General features: G+C 36.4%; 1 long non-coding RNA gene across 7 annotated transcripts; it reads left to right on the top strand.

The window, feature by feature from the left end:
- The first annotated feature begins 1062 nt into the window (after positions 1 to 1062).
- Positions 1063 to 9232, top strand: LOC143889917 (uncharacterized). 7 transcript variants are annotated; one of them, XR_013254991.1, is made up of 7 exons: positions 1094 to 1282; positions 1668 to 1707; positions 2462 to 2527; positions 3278 to 3359; positions 5117 to 5489; positions 6322 to 6397; positions 8879 to 9232. It is a non-coding gene; the product is annotated as an uncharacterized LOC143889917 (long non-coding RNA). The 7 variants fall into 7 exon arrangements; XR_013254993.1 differs by having other exon boundaries at positions 8874 to 9232; XR_013254990.1 differs by lacking the exon at positions 8879 to 9232 and adding an exon at positions 8291 to 8577.
- The last annotated feature ends 5180 nt before the right edge of the window (positions 9233 to 14412 follow it).

Below are 14412 nucleotides of genomic sequence, written 5' to 3'. Positions count from 1 at the left end.
GGAGCTAGATTTGCTCTCCTAAATCCACCATATGTGGAAGGATTTGTATGATCACGTAAAAATTTTCGAATATTTAGGAGCCGTTACCTAATTTTTTGATGTTCTTTGAGGCTGGAACTCCTCCATGATTTTTGTTATTTTGAAAATCAATGGCTCTTATCACACCCAAAAAAAGGAAAACAAAATCAATGGCACTTGCCTTGAATCTATCCAATTCTTTTAGGTAACTTGCACTGAAAAATTAATAATAATAAAAATCTAACCATATAAGGTTATTGATTGGTAAGCTCCATTAGATGAACGGTTTGAGATCATTTCTCATCTAAAGATTTTAGAAATTTTTTGGGAAATGATTTTAGCAAGTCGATTGCATCATATTCCGGTGCAACTACCATGTAATGGATGTATAGATGTTTCAATCATCAATGTGGGCTACACATCTGGTAGGCTCCACCGTGGCCAAAAAATTATCTCTGGTTTCAACAGATGTTTATGACAAAAAGAGGGGCATTTGTTACTTCTTTATTTCAAACATGGGTTTTCAAGCCACTAATTGGAATTCCTAGGATCATTCCCAATGAGGCAACTATGTGGGCAGTCAAGATTGATTTATAAAAGATAAGCTTGCAATTCGATCTTTTCTACTAGCACTCATGAAGAACATACTGTGGGTGAGGAACAAGGTAAGGTTTTTAGGAGATTTTATATGGTGGATGTGCATGTAAGTTGGTATAGACAGTACCACCCTTGAATTTGATCCAACCGCAGGGCACTTTTTATGATGCTGCTGCTAGATCAAATATCAAGGGTGGTACTTCTGTTGTACCGTGAATACCGACTTACATGGGCATTTACCATATAATTTCTTGGTTTTTAGTACTAGAGGGAACAGTGCCTCTTGAGTATTTCTACACTCTAGAATCCTTACTATTCTAAAAGCCTAAACCTTTGAAATTTCGTCAACCAACTTTTGCCAAAATTCCCTACCCCTGTTTAGCAAATTCTTCCCACTACCTCCATTTTAGCCAGGGCATTCTCGCCATTTCAGTGTTGTTTTGCCCTTGAAGGTACGTGCAAATATCATGCACATGTAACTCTTGTCTTGCCACCCGGTTTCAACACCCTTGTTTTGGCTTCGGTTTCTCCGCTAATGAATAAGTGTCCCACTCCAACCTTACGCTACCCCTTTTAACAAAAACTCAACTTTCTTCTCTCTGCTTGCAGTTCTTCTTCCCATGGCTTTGCAGAATCAGTGCTCCGAAACCTTAGCTTCAGAATGTGGGTATGTTCTTCGAGATGGAGCATATACCCATTCTTAGTTCTTCTCTATGATTTTTCTTGCTGTGTATTATTTTTAGGGTTTGATGCTATCAAGATGAGATCTTTGTGTTTTTTTTAGGGTTCCCTGAAGCCATTGAGATTTTCTATTATTTTTATTGTTTAAGGATTTCCGAGTCCGTCAAGGTCCCATTTTTTCTAGGGTTCTTAAGGTTTTGATTTGCTTATCTTTTCCTTTTCCATTTTTTATGATTGCAATGCATTGACGGATTTACACTCGCACAATCAACTTGGCTTTTTTTCATGATTTCTATATCGTGCTTTTGTTGATTCATATCTGGATGCAAGATAATCTTACTTCATCTTTGTTGATTTTGATACAATTTCAGGTTTGTCAATATTGGAAGAGCATAAACTCCTCTCATTAAGGTATTATCTAATGAATGTCTTTTTTCACATATGTTTGTTTTTATTTGATGCTAATGTTATTTTTCTTGGCTCTTCAAAGAATTTTTTGGTTCTGCATGCAAATAATTTTTGTAAGTATCCAAAGAGGTCCAATGTTTTTTTGTCAGTGGCCTTTTCTTTGGGCATTTGGGTGGGGTTGAAAATAAATAAACTATAGCATTTTCTATGAATAATTAAAATTTCTTTGTATTTTGGAAGAAACTGAAAGAAATCATATCCTTCAAGCTCCTAACATGGTTTATTCTACTGAATGAGTCATTTAAGCAAATATTTTGAGATTTTTCCTTATGGATCCATTCATTTTGAATAGTTCCTAGGATTTCGTAATAATTCTATTGTAACTTTCACTGATTTTGACTGAAGTTGTAGTATATTTGTTTATAATTTCATTTCATTGATATTTGAATATGTTTCTTGCACCACATGTTACCATGGCATGCTCCTTTTTTAATGAAATCTCGGCATGCCTTCCTACCTTTTATTGTACTTCAATTTGTTGATTCTGTTTGCTGATGTTTTTCTGTAACTATTTTATTTTCACAGTGAAGAAACAAAGAAATCAATATACTATATCGCATTGCTTTTCTTTTGGATGCATTGTCTCAGTCGTCAAGATTGGGCGTAACACCACTATTAATTGTACTGTCATTTTTTTTTTTTTTTTGCTTTGGTCAATTTTGAGAATGTAATTGACATTGATTTTGCTTCCGTGTAGCTTTGCCGAAAGTTCAGGGGGTTCTTCCTGATTCTTACTTGGATGTTAAAAATAAAGATTGAGGGGGTGAGTTCAGGAACTGGTTCTTTTGGGAAAGTAATTCTGGAAAGATATCATGCATTATGTGGCATTTCACATTTATAGGCAAAAATATTCCTCATCTGTATGTATACATGTCTGCATTTATTTATGCTTGCATTGTATGCATGTATTGTGTTAAAGCATGTATGCATGTGAGATAGAGGTGTCGTGTAACTGTATCCATTGGTTGGTTTAATTCTTCATGAACTTCCTTTTTCTTATCACCTAAAAGATGATATGTGCTAATAGTTTGATAATTCCTGAAGTATTTAAAAAGATGATTGCTGCCAATAGTTTGATGCACTCCAATTGTTTGGAAAATAACTTGAGTAACCTGTCTTCACACTTCGTCCAATTAGGCTGAACACTCCGCTTGCACTTGAGCTTGAAGCCGAAAGGGCATGTCCCAATCCCCAAAGCTACAAGAAAGCCGAGAAAAATGTGGTTGAATTAGCTTATCTCATGGATTTACCTGGAACATGTTTTGGATGTTTCATTTGCACATTCTAGCTTAGCCAGGATTTTTCTGCCATCTTGGCAGGTGCCTCATGAAACAGATCCTAGGTTTTGCATGCCAGGTTAATCGTTGTCTTTGGTAAATGTTCCGAGCAGTTTGTTGCTCCTATAACTTCTGCACTTAATTGTCTCCAACCTGTTTTCTGCTCTCTGAAGGCTGATATACCACTGTTAATTTTTAAATCTTAACTTTTGTTGTTTTTATTTGGCTTCTTTCAGCATGGGAACCTTTTCCTGAACGAACAAGACATGGTCATGCAGATTCCAGTAACCTAAGTTTATATGCAAATGATTTTTATGGGTACCCTACTAGGTTCTTAATCTTTCATTTTGCTTCATGGATTTCATGTTTTTCAATTTTCTACCATTTTTTATGAATGATAATTTTCTAACCATTGTTTTAGTTGGTTATCTGGCGATTAAGAGTTGTTCTACCATTTTGATGAATTCAACATGATGGTCTTTATTGTAGTTTTTGTTAAAGAAATATGAAGCCTGCTACTTTGGGATTTCTCCTAATTGGAAATGCAAGCCAGTGGTTCGCCAATGCTGAATATCATAGTTCAACATCATTCTGATAGGTCAAAATGTTTTCTTGCAATCCAAACAGAGCCTAAACAGTGCAACCCCATATACCATTTACCAACTCTCAAACCAGAAAACTTGATAAAAGTAAACAGTAACTTGAACCAACCCTATTCAAATTTTATTTAGATAGATATTGCAGGAATCCTCTGAAGCTATGTGTTTTTACAGTTAAGAAGTTGCAGTTTACCAATTTTGATCGATAGTTGTAACTTGCCATACAACCAATGCCTCTTGCATTACCTGATGCAAGCTCATGATTACATTTCATTAGAAAAATCTTTAAGATCCATTAGAACTTTGTGTTTTAATGGGATCGGTTTCATTCTTGTTTTTTGGTTTTTTCGTGTGAAAAGGAACGGAATCCTCGCCCTTATTAGATTGTGAAACCTACACTGAGATTTTGAGCATGCTTAAGTAGCTTAGTTTTTTTTCTTCATTTGTTGCTCTCCACATTCTTTGAAATTTGATGCCTAGCATCTATCTGTTGTCATGATTTTTCCACCGTTACATTCTTCCCCCAAAAATTGTGTGCGGACTTGCACATAATTTAATTTCATTTTCACCAAAAAAATATCATGTGATTCAGCCAATTTTGTGCTCTATTCTTGAATCAAAGGTTTGGTTGTAGGAAAATTTCAAAATTGATATCTGCCAAAAAATTTGATTCCAAACTGCATCGAGTTTAGAAGAATTTAAAGCCCATGTCTCTGCCCGATGAAGGCCTTAAATTCAGGATGGTTATCTTCATAGGAACCAATTATGTCTTTCCCGTGATTTGAGGCTTGAAACATAACAAATAGTTTGATAAATACAAGCAATTTCAGTTTTACAACATGGCTAAGTCTACTATTTTGCTAATGTTTTTTATTAGAAAACAAGGAATGAATTGTGATTTGTCCTTTAACAGATGAAAGTGATTAACATCTCTATGAATGAATTCCCTTTGCTCGATCTTGGAATCCATTTGCATTTTCTTCTTTCTTGCATCTTCTAACAGAATAAGATGATTGTCTCTGTCCTCAAAATTGCATTGCTCTCGATCACACAGGGTCAAGTTCTCTCTGTTATCGTACTTCATTTTATTCTTCACCGCTATTTTTTTTTTTTTTCCAAATAATTTTATGTTCAAGATGTCCACTTAACTTCTCTACTTCATATATACTAACAATAAATGCGATTTTTGTCTTTCTTAATTTTAATTCATTATACTCCTAGCATGTCTGAACTCTACTTTGTTTAATCTTTTTGAGTAATTCATTATACATTTCCAAATCATAAGGCATTGGAACATACAGGGATCAATTTTTTCATATTGATCTATATAATAGGGTAATAAAACATCAATGCAAGATCCAAACAGTTCTTACACTTTTTAATTTGGGGGATATTGCTGGAATCTTCTGAAAAGGTTTGAAGTAGTAGGTGATTGTCGTGACATGTTCTAGAAAAAAATTGTTGTATCTTGTGTAGGTTGGAACTTGGGAGTAGAGTAACCTTAACTCATGGGCGAGCAAGAGGATAAAAGCTTAGAAGCAGGAATCTTCCCTCAGAGTGCTACTCCCGACTCGGAACCTCGATTCGGTACTCCTTAGGAAGGAGCTTCCATGGAGCGGAATCCCAAAGAGATGGAAACTACTCCCTTGGTGCTCCCAACCCGCTCCTACTACGCCATTAGTAACCCCCTCACCAACTTACTTGCATCAAACTCCTCCATTTGTTCAAAGTACTTCATTGGAGCAAGCACCGAGGCAAATCTTCAGAAGGCATGAGGAAAGAGGGCATGAAAGAGTTCATATGGGCTTACTCGGGCCCTATTGGGATTTCAGATGCAAATGAGGCTGAGGTACGAGCCATTCATTATGGTATAAAGCTATTAGCAAATGATGACCTTGCTAAAGTTGAAATCAAAGGTAACTCGAAGAATGTGATTAGATGGATTAGCGGATCTGCAGATTTTCTGCATGGTTTGATGAAATTCAAGACATTATCGGTGACTCTCATATTCAAGCCTATCATGTGAGAAGATCTGCAAATGGTATTGTCGATAAATTAGCCAAGGATGGGGTATCTAAGGATAGCATCAAGAAATTTGATTTCCTTCCTCTTTGATTCATTGTTTTTATGAGTTGTAATTCCCTCTTGTACATTTTCTTGGGCCCCTGGTCCTTTTTATAAATATTATACTTACCTTTCAAAAAAAAAAAAAGAGGGCATGAAAATGAAGACGGTTAGAAATTACTACTTTTGATGTACTTAAATTTTGAAAGATTTATATATAAAAAAAGGGCGGCCCATTGAAAGATTTATATAAGATAGTTAAAAGTTATTATTTTTATGTACTTGAATTTTGAAAGACATGATGAAAATATTACATTAACGCTCCCACGGCAGTCCCAACCTTAGACTCTTCTAGACCCCCACACTTCCCCCCACCCACCCTCGCTCCCGCCCCCGCCCCACGCTCCCACGGCGGTACCAACCTTAGACTCTTCTAGACCCCCACGCTTCCTCCACCCACCCCCGCCCCCGCACGCTTCGTGCTTCTATGGATAAAAGTACATAGCTACCTCTATAGACACAAAGTTTGAAAACATTGGTTGAGCTATATGTTTTGTTTATATTTTAAATGTTGTAGCAAGCACTAGAATTTTAATGTTTTTGGTTTTCAACTACAGGAGTTGCTTACTTTTCTGGCAGCTTTGGAGTTTTTAAGTGGCAAAGCAGACATTCCAGAAGTATCAAAATGTGTAGGTAGGAAATATAGTAAAAAGTATTCCGGAAGAGCACATAATTTGGTTGTTTCTAGCATATCAACGTAATTCTGTTTTTTTGGGTAATAGTTGTCATTCTTGATATACTTCTAATATCGCTTAGATCTTTCCATAAGATATCATTTATACTTTCCAAAGATGTGTTTTTTTATGGTTTCAAGTGAGCTGGGGATGTTATAATCATGGAAAAGGTGAAGGGAGTAGAGATGTTTTGGCCATCTTCTCCTACAATTAACAAGGAATTTTGCACATGTGTTTTTTTTCCCATTATGATTTATGATGTTTTGGGACACTACAATGTTGTATTTAGTTCATCGTCAAATCAGATTTGGTTTACAATCTAAACTTCCATGTCTTCCCAAGTTTTAAGAATATTGGGTGTCTCATTTTGTCCTGGAAAATAAACATAGAAAATAAAAATTACTGGATATAAGGCTTCATTAGGGTGTCGTGTTATAATGCTTCCTTTTTATAATTATTATGGGTTTCTTTGTCACATATGCATGTATGAAAGGCAAATGTTCATTGGCTTTGGGTCTAAACTGGTGTTCTGATTTATTTTCTTTCACTCATCATCTTCATTATGTAATTGTACCAAATTTAAAATTTTTCATTGGTTTTGGGCCTTAAAGTAGAATATAAGAAAGAAAAAAATAACTAATGAAAGTTGTCGGGCTGTTAATTGGTGGACCAACGGACTTTCTTGCTTTTCAACTAAGTTCCCTCACCTTGAATTGTTGCAATAACTGATGATTTGGACGAAAAATCACCCCTTTCCTCTTAAAACTAAATTTTATCTCTGAAAGTTGTAGGGTTTCCTATTTTATAATCTCAATATTCTTGTTGTTCTTGCTGATGGTTATAACAATTGCATAATTTCAGATTCCTAATAGATGATTGAAGCATGAATTCTATACTTTCCCTCAACATTTAAATTCCATTGGGCGTTTTTCACTCAAATTGTCTTCGGCATTAGCAACTGAGTTTGCTTCCCTTGAACATATGAACTCTTAAAATCTAAAGAGAAATCTTAAAATATAAAAGGAGAAGTTGTTTTATATAGACCAATCAAGATCTAAGGGAGAATTTGTTTTTTTTTAATTAATGTCAAAGGAGAAGTTATTATAAATAAACCAATGAGAAGCTGTTATATCTGAACAGTTTTTCAATCCTATAGTTGCTGCTTCGAATGGATGCTTAATTTTTTGTTTTATTTAGTATTTCGTGGTTGGCATACATGCCTTTAAGTTCTCTCAATTTCTTTGCCTCTAAATTATTTTTTGAGGTTAGATAAATAATCTAAGGAAACCTTGCATCAGGGCCCCAGCCATCATCTTCCACTGTGATTGCACCTTCCAATTCTCTATTTCATTTGCAGCTCTCAGTGAATAAAGAGATTTTTTCCCAATTCATTTTATTCAAACAATCATTGGTGCTAGCATTATCCTTTTCTATTTTGTGGGTTTCATAATTTTGTGATCTAATACTTCACAATAGCTTCACATCACCTAAATGTGTTTTGCCACTCTTACTATGATAGAAGATGAGTGTTTTAATGTTCATACCCCCCTTTGCAACATATTTCTTTCTTTTCTTTTTTTTGAAACTTGACATATTTCATTAATACTCAGATAGCATTTGGGACCAGGAGTCCCAGCCTGCAATACAAAATATTAAGATATATTGGCACGGGCATACCCGAGACCAATTCAAAATTAACCAAAATAAGTTGAAGTAAAAGCATAAACTATTCCTTCCCTCTATTCAATAGCATGCCTTCTTTACAATTTCCATGGCATTCTTTCAAAACTTTCATCATATTTCTTTCTTTGGGTACTTGCTTTTGCTATCTCATGTCACACTGTCACAATAGGTAACATAATCCGAACTAACATCAGCAATCCACCTCAAAATGACCAAGTAATGGTCTGATTTCAACACAAAGGAGTCTTAATGCTGAGGGGAATGATATTTCCACCCTTCCTTTTCGACATTTAGTTTAGCTCTTCTGGTGTTTAAACTAGAGCATCCCAAGAACCTCAGAACAGTAAGTCCATTGAAAATCAAGTATTTGGCTTTTCCTTTTATTTTATTCGAATTCCTTGTGCCTTTCTGCTTATGTTTCTATGTTTCTTCTCATTTTTTTTCCTTCCTCGCAATGGTTTGTTACGACTAGGAGGAAAGCTCTTCTTCCTGATTTGAAGTAGATCAAAGAAGGTGAGCTATTTGGTTTCTAAATATATTTTTGGGGGCTTTTCTGCCTTTATTTACAAGTCCTGCACTTTAAGATGAAGTTTTATTTTTGTTCTTGGTGTACAACTATGGCTAGGAATACCGTTTTTTCTTGATCTGATTTTCTACTCTTCCCCTCAGTTCCTGCGATTTTGTAGATATTTGCTTTCTCTCTGTACTTTGCTCTCTTTTTTCGTGAGCTGAACTTTAGGATTTTTGCATAGGGCAGAAGTTCTAGATGGAAATTGAAGGTTTCAAATGACAATAATGGAGATGGAAATAGGAAATCAGCCTGCGATGTGGCGGCATCGCCACCGAGTCTATTAAATGCACAAGATTTTGGAAGATAGTTGTCGGGCTGTTAATTGGTGGACCAACGAACTTTCTTGCTTTTCAACTAAGTTCTCTCACCTTGAATTGTTGCAATAACTGATGATTTGGATGAAAATCACCCCTTCACTCTTAGAACTAAAATTTATCTCTGAAAGTTGTAGGATTTCCTATTTTATAATTCTTATGGTTTTCTTTGTATCCAGTGCATGTTTGCAAGGAAAGGAAATATTTATTGGCTTTTGGGCTTAAATTGTTGTGTTGAATAGTATACACATGGTAAAGCATTTGTATAGTTCTCCCCAGTTTTGTCTGTTCTGCCTTTTTTTACAATATATTAGCTTCGGATTAATAGGACATCAGTTCATCATAGAATCATTGCATGTTTCTCTAATGTGTAAAAACGGTACTAACTATATTTATAACTCAAGTATAGTTAAAGGGAGGGCAATATGATTAATATATTATAATCACTCACCCCAATGTTGGAGACTACAACATTGAACCTCAAACCCAAGTAAGTGGCTGCTTTGCTAATGAACCATCACTTGCCGGAAGAAAGAATGAGGGGAGCTCAAAGTGGCTTTAGGCTATGTGAATTACGAGTAGGGGTGTAAATGAGCCGAGCCGAGCTTGGCCAGGCTCGGCTCGTTAAGCTCAAAAGCTCGGCTCGGCTCGGGCTCGAACCAGGCTCGGCTCGGCCAGGCTCGCGAGCCTTACCGAGCTCGGGTTATATTAGTTCACACCCCTCATCTTCCCTGGACAGCCCTATCTAGCGTAATTTGACTACTTTTTTTACACTATGGGGGGTGGTCCAAGTAACAAATGGGGTTCCAAAAATGAAGTGACATATTTTGCCTCCCCCTTTCACTCCCTGGACAACCCTTTTAGTGTATATATTAATATATAATATATATATTTAAATATATTAAATTCTTAACGAGCCTTAACGAGCTGAGCCTGGCCTAAATCGGGCTCGGCTCGTTAAGCTTAACAAGCCTGGCGAGCCAGCTCGGGTCAGCTCGTTAAGGATTCAAGCCGAGCTCAAGCGAGCTTTCGAGCCCGAGCCAAAATTGACACCCTTAATTACGAGGTAGTCCTCACATGCTCTTGGGCCTATTAATTTAAAACGTGTGAACGTTCATGATTCTCATTACGGGCCAACCTCATAAAAGCATCAAGTTGTGTAATATAATTCCTCACCCATTGTTAGTATTCTTCATTTATCCTCTATACATGTTAAAAGACATCATATTTTGATGCAGGCAAATAGTGCTGGACGATCTTGAAAATGTTCCTCTTAGTGAGCTCTATGGGGTTGGGGTGGTGATGAGATTCGAGGGAGTAAGTCACCCTATGATCTGAAGGAGGGAAATAACTGTAAGGTTTTTGTATTTTTACGGTATTCTGTAATCAAGACGGGACTAATGCTAACTTAATATCAATGGAATTTGTCGCTTTTCAAAAATATGATAGTGTTCATAAAGAAGGAAGTTGATCGTTGTGCAATTGGCAGTATTGATTGTATTAGAATTGATTGAATACAATCTAGGCGATGCTGATGCTGCTATTGATGCTGCTATATATTTTAGCTGTTCAGATAGCGTTTGAGAATGGGATAGCTTGGGGAGGATCTTGCTCAGATGGTGGAGGATAAGAAATATTAAAATCCTATAGCTGGCTCATTGATAAGCTTCATCTTGAAATAAACTGCATCATTATACGTGAACAAGATTATTGAGAGAGTCGTGACCCTGGTATCATTGTAAGTTAACAAGATTATTGAGAGAGGCATGACCTTGGTTCCTTTTGTTTCAGATAGCATCACAAGGACTTCCTCTCCAAGAGAAGTTTTACTAATTTATCTTGTAAAATGCCTTAGTTTCACGTGCGTTGCACGTGCACTTTTACTAGTATTGTAAATGCGATGAGGGAATTCTTCATTGGAGGTAAACTTACAAGATTCTATATCTCCATATTCGTCATTATAATTCCTAAGTAGATACCCAAAAAGGAGTTTTCTAATTATCCGCCTATATGTTTATGCAACTTATATCACAAAATTCTTTCCAAACTGATTATGAAACTCTTTCTGAGCTAATTTCTCAGATGAATTAAATGAATAAGACAAAATCTATTAAAAAGTGAGCCTATGTGGCTGTTCTCTCCTGCAAAAGTGAGCCTAAAATGCTTTCGGAGAAATTACCTACCAAATCCCTTATTAAAAACATGTCCATTGCCTAAGAGATAGTTTAAGGTATAGACAACAAAATAAAAAGGTAAAAAATTATCATGAAGCTTGAGATGGCAAAAGATTATGATAGACTAATTGGGAACGACCACTTAAAAACTCATGATTGTGCTCGACTTTGGGAGTTGGCGACAAACCTATTCGTCATGCGTTAGGTAAAATGGCCTCATGATTAAAAGTGGGGTTGTCTGCGATCACAATTTCTAACAAATATTCATTTGGCCCTTCTTGTGCAGTTGTGCCACATCTACGTGAATGTTACGTGCTTCTATGGGTCCCAATTTTGCTGGAATAAATTGGTTTAGATTTTAGGAAATGGTAAGATTTGCTTTGTAGTTGTTTGGCATGCGTAGGAGTCGTCTTAGAGATAGGGGTTAAAATTTCTAGATTGGCTTGGGTATGAGTTTTAGATGAAGTAGTCATTGGGTATTTTATAATTAACATGTAACTTGTCTTTTTCAAATTAATCAAGATTTTTTTCCATAAATTGTGCTTTTGTGCACAGAGGAGGATTGATCCTTCCCTCGAAGTGGATCAAGAGGCTGATCTTTCCTCTAAGAAGATCAATTTGGTTGCGAGTCGATTCCGGTTCGTAATAAGTGGTATCCGGTCGATCCTGTGCCATGGCTACGTCTTGGGAGATTTTGGATTCCTTGTGTAACGATTTTCAGAAGTTCAAAACATTTGTTTCAAAAATGTTAAAAAAGAGCAACGACGATTTGCTAAAGGCTTGAATAGAATCAGAATATTGATCTAGGAATGCGCAAAGATAAAGAAAAGCATAATCTTGAAAAATGTTGATATTTGGAAAGAGAAAAGTACAAGAATTGATAGCGACAAGCATGAGTTAGTTAAACACATACCAATGAGCATGTTGATTTTATTCAACTATTCGATTATTCTGTTGTTATTTTTGATACGGCTCCATAAAAAATCGTATTTCATTCCAAGTTGGATCACAATGGATCTTGAAGGCGGGGTTCGAATGATAGCGACTGCTAATTTTGAAGAAAATGAAAAGCCAACTATGTCTTTCAACAAGATTATGCATAATAAGAATTGGGACCCATGGAATAAATTATTTTCTCCAATAATCCAACCTTGGCGACAAGGATGATTTCAATGGTAGAGAAATGTTACGTGAATAGATCCGTTGGTCTGATTGGTGACAGTATTTTTGGCCAAAGTCCTTTGAGAAACCTTAATTGGATGATCATTGTCCTTGATCTATCACCCTCTTTTAGGATTATACAAATAAAACTAAAACCATTTATTTTTATGATTCTTTATCTTACTACAAATGGGAGCAAACCCATATGTCTTTTGATTACTTATGCATGTGAAGTATAGTATTTTTCAATTGGATGATCATTGTCCTTGATCTATCACCCTCTTTTAGGATTATACAAATAAAGCTAGGGAGATGATATTTGCACTCCCCTGCATTACGTGCACGCTCCCTTAATAACGTCATTCGATGTCAAAAGGCGTTAAATCACGTCATAAGGGGAGCGCATGCCTAATGCAGGGGGTGAAAATATCATCACCCTAAAACTAAAACCATTTGGCTCTGTTCACTTGCGTTCCCGGGAAAGCAAATCCTTGGAAAACAGCCTCTTTTTTCATTGACAAGACAGAATTCTGGTGTTCACTTGCTATCCTAAGAAAGTAACAAGCCTGGGTGGAAAATGTCAAATAATGACATGGAAATTGCCAAAAATGATGTGGAAATGTCTCTTTTCTCACAAGTGTGGGAAATCAAATCCCACTATTTTGGTCGGATTTGCTTTCTCGGGAAAACAAGTGAAAAAAGGTGGGCAAGTAGTTTCTCAGGAAACATTTTCCTTCACAGTTCCTGCGCACGCGAACAGACGCAGGAAACCTTTTCCTACACAATTTCCATGGATTTCTTTTCCTACCGTCACGTTAGATTCTCCGGAAACCTTTTCTTTTCTTTTCCCGGGAAAACAAGTGAACAGAGCCTTTGTTTTTATGATTTTTTATCTTACTATGCATGGGAGCAAACCCAAGTGTGTTTTGATTGCTTATGCATGTGAAGTCCAGTATTTTCAAGAAGTATTGTGGCGCCCACTTCATAGGATGATCCAAAATTGTTCATTTGTTGGACCACAACGTAATTCGTACGCATGTGGAAATATTTTCCATAGAGGGTTGGGATCATCATATGGAAAAGATTTTTTGGGTACATCCTACTAACGTCATGGCACATCTGCAAATGAATAGTTTTGATCATCCTATGAAGTAAGCCCCATAGTAAATTCTTGAAAAATACTGGACTTAACACATTCACACCTTATAAAATCTCCACATATACACAGCTTGAAATAATAAAGTTCATGGCTTCCAAATTGGCCTTCATGTTCGATGCAAATAAGATTAAGGGCCCATTTGGATGCCAAGAAGATTTTGATATGGAATTCTCACATTTGCAGCCCTTTTTGCATTGTAATTTGGATCGGATCAAATTCTTGGATTTCTAATTCAGCAGCTCAGGGAAAAAAATCAAATTTCAAAATATCCTGTGGAAATAAGAAATTGAAAATCCACAGATCTGACAGTTTCCTTCACCCTCTTTGGTCCTCAACTTCTCCCCTCCATTAGGAAGTGTAGACACCCCATTTTGACCGTGCCCTAAACCCTCCTATGTTTGATCAAAACCCCATCAAATGAATGAATTAGTATCCCAAATTCCACCCTAAGCTAGGGTAGGATCCCATCTAGCTCCCTGTAAAATTTCGTCAAAATCCGAGTGCGTTTGCCTAGCGAACGAACCAAAGAGGTGTCCGTAGTGTAAACCAGAAAGGGGGTTGAATTTATCCGGTTAGGGGGGCGAATTTATCCTTGAAAGGACGTGTATGGCCGAATAAGACATGATTCGGGCGTGCGCCCATCACTTTTTCGAGTAAAACCGTGCGCTCATCAGGTGGTAGTGCCAATATCACTTCGAAAAATTCTTATAAAAAAGGATTTAAGTTCATTTAAAAAAAAAAAAAAAAAGAGATCTCATTTTCTTGTTTTAACAGAGAGAGAGAAAAGAAAGGAATTTTCGTCGGCTCTTCATCTTCTCCGACGATACTCACCGGAATCCGGCAAATCAAATCCTTGTTTTTACCTTGTTAAAGTCATCTTCTTCATTCCTGTACCTTGAACACCAAGATTAT

The sequence above is a fragment of the Tasmannia lanceolata genome, unplaced genomic scaffold (assembly GCF_043159265.1).
Source record: "Tasmannia lanceolata isolate RefF3 unplaced genomic scaffold, GAP_Taslan_0.1 ptg000013l, whole genome shotgun sequence".
Lineage (NCBI taxonomy): Eukaryota > Viridiplantae > Streptophyta > Magnoliopsida > Canellales > Winteraceae > Tasmannia > Tasmannia lanceolata.
The sequence above is the reverse complement of the archived record's forward strand: the minus strand, read 5'-3'. Positions and strand labels throughout refer to the sequence as shown.